The 5,000-nt window shown below is 36.5% G+C and overlaps 1 long non-coding RNA gene across 1 annotated transcript in view; it reads right to left on the reverse strand.

The window, feature by feature from the left end:
* Nucleotides 1–4,981: 4,981 nt before the first annotated feature.
* The window catches only part of LOC107666527 (uncharacterized), a 6,992-nt gene continuing 6,973 nt past the window's right edge, over nucleotides 4,982–5,000 (reverse strand). Inside the window, exon 3 of the long non-coding RNA XR_001631671.1 lies at nucleotides 4,982–5,000. This exon is cut by the window's right edge and continues 746 nt beyond it. This is a non-coding gene — a long non-coding RNA (uncharacterized LOC107666527).

Genomic DNA, 5,000 nt, shown 5'->3' on the forward strand with positions numbered 1-5,000 from the left:
CACACACACACACACACACACACACACACACACACACACAGTCAGTTGAGCGCAGGTAATCATTACTCATTCAAATGTACGTGAGAGGCAGGCAGACAGGCCTTTCTCTTCCCTGAACAGAGGAGATGCATCAAGACATCAGCAGCGCAGCAGGACTTCAGCCGACAGAAGGCTGCTGTGTGCTGAGCTGGTCTTCTCTGTCAGAGAGCCATGTTCCACTGCCATCCCTCACCCAACACAACGCACAACCCTCCCTAACTCACACCACTGCTGTGCAATATGCCAAGTCGCTTTCATCCACCTCAAAGTAATTGGAGCAAACGTATGACTGAAGAGGAGCCTGTTTTTCAGGGGAGGAGGCGAAAACAGAGGACGATGATAAAAAGAAAACAACAGTGAAAAATGGGTCTCCGTTCTCGCTTTTAATTGTTAAACGTAAGAGGAAACTCGTCGAGGCTCATTAGAGGCCGCTAACATATGTAGCTTTCCAGATCGCCGTCCTGTCGGTTTATTTGGCACAGTTTGAGCCTTTGTGAGTGGAGTTATTGTTTTTTATGGAAGCAACATCAAAGCGGCGGTGGAACGGAACAACTTTTATCAAGAAAAACACACCTTCAAATGCCAAGAAACTTTGTTAATTAAAAACATTGTACTTTAATTGTTTGTTTTTTTTTTAAAGGACAATTTTGGTAATATGATAAAAAGCCAAATCAACTTTTCAATAACAATTTTTTTTTCTATTCAAAAAGTTAAGTAATTTTACGACTATGTACCTGAGAGGTTCATGTGATGACCAACGGAACAGGAAGATCTGCAGAAAAATCTGGGGCCTCAGTTGGATACTAAAAAGAGAGGGAAAAAAGAGATATATAATCACGGTTTAAAACAGTATACGTGGTAAGCAAGTAGTAATTTAGCAGATGTTTTTATCAATACAAATGTTAATGAAAGTCTGGAATGGTGTTTTTCAAATATTAAAATGTAAAAGATAATCATTAATTCTTATTACGTCATTTTGTTATGTATATAATTATTAAATATCATCCTTCCTTGTGCTTAGTGAAAAACATAGTAAAAAACATGCTTAGATTATTTATAACTAGATTTACTGTTTTAAAATGTTTAATCTACTTGGCAAAAATGGCAATTTGACTGAAATGATGGCTCCCATAAGTAAAAGTATTAGAAAGTATATAAAAAAAATTGCACTATAAGTGATATAAGTGACAGTAAATTATAATATTACAAAAGATCTCCATTTTAAATAAGTGCTTTTCTTTTGATATTTCTGTTCATCAAATGCTCCTGAAAAAAGTCACGGTTTCCACAATAATATTGCACAGCACAGCTGTTTTTAACATTAACAGCATTTAACATTTTAACAATAATAAGAAATGTTTCCTGAGCACCAAATCAGTATATTAGAATGATTTCTGTAGGATCATGTGACACTAAAGACTGGAGTAATGGCTGCTGGAAATATCCATCACAGGAATAAATTACATTTTAAAATATATTCAAACTAAATATTTTTATAACTACTATTCTTCTTGCTTTATTTTGGTAAGCCTTAATGAGCACAAGAGACCTGGGTAATAACAATGGTATATAATATGAATACTGAACAATAGTGCATATTATATACAACATTAATATAAAATTAAATAATAAATGAATACAATTACAGTTACAAATATTAATGATACATTTATATTAAAATAAATTATATTTTCATATTCACTCTCAATGCTAAAACACTAGGAGAACTTACCACACCTGAAGGCCTTTCTTAATCAACCTCTTTAATCTTGAAATTCTCTTACATGTTTCCATGCTACAACCAATAATACAACTATGTGTATGACCTCACAACCCACATTTCCACCGGCAGCAGAGATGCCTTTACTGGCTCCTGTTGAGTAAGCTGCTGCTGGGTGACGGAGGGCCTTGTGAGAGGTGCCCAGCTCCGGGAAGATGAGCAGATGTGAGGTGGGTAGATCACGGCTATTTTTAGCACCCAGCAGGACGGTGGGCACAGGGGGCTTCTCATGCCCTGCTGAATCTCATCAGGACCCCGTGGAGTGTCCACAAACAGCCACTGGCATCTATACCATGTCACCACTTCCAATGCCAGGCAGAGCTCACTCACACTCAGACTAAACCACTCACACGCCACAATTTTCTGCTTCTTCTGTGGCCCCTGTAATCACCTTATGAGGATCACTCATGGTCTTATCTGTGCCACCGCATCCCTGCACACTCTCTCGCCTCTCCTTCAGGCCCTGCCACAATCTCATGGTTCCATCTCTCAACATAATCTTACAGTTACAACACATTAGTGCCACCTGCTTAAAGTTAGATACCTAAACCAAAGTTCTGCTCCTTTTGCAGTCCAGCTCAGTCTGAGAATCTAGATATAGAAAGCTGTGTGAACTTATCCAGAAAAATCTGAAATTTGCTAATTAAATTTGCAAAATATTTTAAGTTTCTTTTTGTGAACTCCAATGTGAAACTTGGTTAATAAAAAGGGGAAATTGTCACATTTAGACAAATGTGGCTCACTTTGTGTGTATTTGTATATATATTTACACAGTTGTGGTCAGTAATAGCATTTTTTAAAGAATTTTTTTTCTTTAAAAAAATATATATATTTTTTAATTCAATAAATGTTCTTTTGAAACTTCTACATATTCTATATACAAAAATATTAAGCAGCACATCTGTTTCCAACAATGATGATAATAATAAATGTTTCTTGAGCAGCAAATGAGCATATTAAAATTATATCTGAAGGATCATGTGACACTAAAGATTGGACTAATGGCTGCTAACAATTCAGCTTTGCTATTACAAGAATGAATTATAGTTTAAATTGTATTATACTAAAATGGTTATCTTAAATTGTAATAATGCTTCAGAATATTAATGTATCTTTGGTAAGCATAAGAGATAAATTAATAATGATACCAAATTATTGTCAAATTGAAAAAACCTAGTTTTTACTGAATGTAAATCATACAACCCTTAAAAAGGACCATGAAAAAACTGATCATAAAATATCAATAAGGAAGAGAAAATAATAAATAAAATAGTGCTTGACCCTTAGTTTGACCTTGGACTTGAGCTTAACTGTAATGGCATGTTGACGACCTGCAGAGTCCTCTGCCTTCAGCGTAAGTGTGCGGAACTCTGCATCAATGAAGAGCAGCCTGCCAAAACAGATCAATAGAACCACACATAAGAGCACATACATTATACACACATCAGACAGGTCAACAGTGACCATTTACAGAACATCTTTTGTAAGTAAAAACATAACTGTTTCACTGAAGGATGTGTATTTTGGTTCTAACTCAATAAATCAGGCAAGATCTTTTGGTTTGGGGGAAAAAAAGATTTTGGTTGATTTCTTCATTTAAAGAAGCTCCTCAGATCTACACAATCCTTTCTCCCAGCAAAGAGTGCTGAAAGTCTTGAATCGACTACAGCGACCACAGCTGATTTATTGCTAAAATTCCAGCACTTCACATGACACACTTGCATTTCAGCAGCTTATTTACGAGTCGTGTAACAGCATATCGTGGTTAGTCCATACATGCACACTTTGCTCTGAGTATTCCCATTGGCAAAAACTGCAGGATCACATATCCACATTCTGTCCCTAAGCACTGAGATCCACATAATAACTCTGGGAGAAGAACTTCTACACTTTTCTTTGGCTCACACTCTCCTCTGCTATTACTGCAGAAAATAAACAAAGTTTTGTACATTAATACAACATTTTTGTTTTTTAACTAACTCACTAGTGACCATTTTGCCATTTTGCAACTTAAAACTACAGCTCATGATTATTTCAACTTTTTTTAATATTGGGAGAGGGGGTGATTATTTTCCTTTTAATTAAAAAGTACAGTGAAAAGTAGTGATGCAAACAATCAAGTTAAAGGGGTCATCAGATGCCACATGCACTTTTACAAGTTGTTTGAACTGAAATGTGAGTTGGCAGTGTGGGTACACAACCATAATGATAAAAATCCATCCAGTGTTTTTTTTTTTAATCTCGTCAAATAATTTCGCCTTTCTCAAATCAAGCCATTATCAGATGCCTGTCTGTGTGACGTCACACAGACCCAGGCCCTCCCACGATTGTTGATTGTCAGAAGCGGTTTACCTTAGACCCGCCCTGAGTGAGCTGTCATCAGTCCACCATTGTTTCGATGCTGGAGCAGTAGACAAGAATGGCTCCTAAGTGATTGAGGTGTTCTGTTGTTGGATGTAATAATGAACATAGCAGTCGTTATTTACTCCCGACATCTGAGCCGCTGAAGACGCAGTGGATTACCTTTGTTTTTGAAGGGTATGCGTCCCCCGATCTACCTAAATGCATTTATGTTCGCGCAAATCATTCGTGATCCAGCCTCACCTACAGAAGAAGTGAGTATAAGGTTCTTTTATGAATCTTTGCAACTCGCCTTTCCTAATAACATGCTAGTTAGCAAGTTCCGCGGCTAAAGTAAACGGTATTATGAGAACGGCTCGTCACCCCACAGAAGAGAGGGGTGGGATCAGCAGAGCTCATTAGCATTTAAAGGAACATGCACTAAAATGGCTTGCTGAAAACAGAGCAGATTTTGACAGGGTAAAAAGTGGGTTGTTTTACACTACCATTGAGCAATGTTAACCAAAGTATGTTATAGACTTTTCATTAAGACCCTAAAGAGTCATATCAACTTGTGGAAAATGGGCATCCGATGACCCCTTTAAAAAAAATAAACGCCTTTATATATTACAAACGTTTACCATAATGCATTGTGGATTACCCTAAAAGCAGCAGTCTACTTTTTAAATTGGTTTCTATGTACAGGTTTTATGACAGTTAATTTAAGATTTTTAAAATGCATTTTATTAACAAAACAAAAAACACAAAACAAACAAATAAACAAAACAACATTTTGCAAACATTTTGACGGATCCACCTCCAAACAATCTTCTTTTCTTTT

Source organism: Sinocyclocheilus anshuiensis, unplaced genomic scaffold (assembly GCF_001515605.1).
Source record: "Sinocyclocheilus anshuiensis isolate Anshui unplaced genomic scaffold, SAMN03320099.WGS_v1.1 scaffold63, whole genome shotgun sequence".
Lineage (NCBI taxonomy): Eukaryota > Metazoa > Chordata > Actinopteri > Cypriniformes > Cyprinidae > Sinocyclocheilus > Sinocyclocheilus anshuiensis.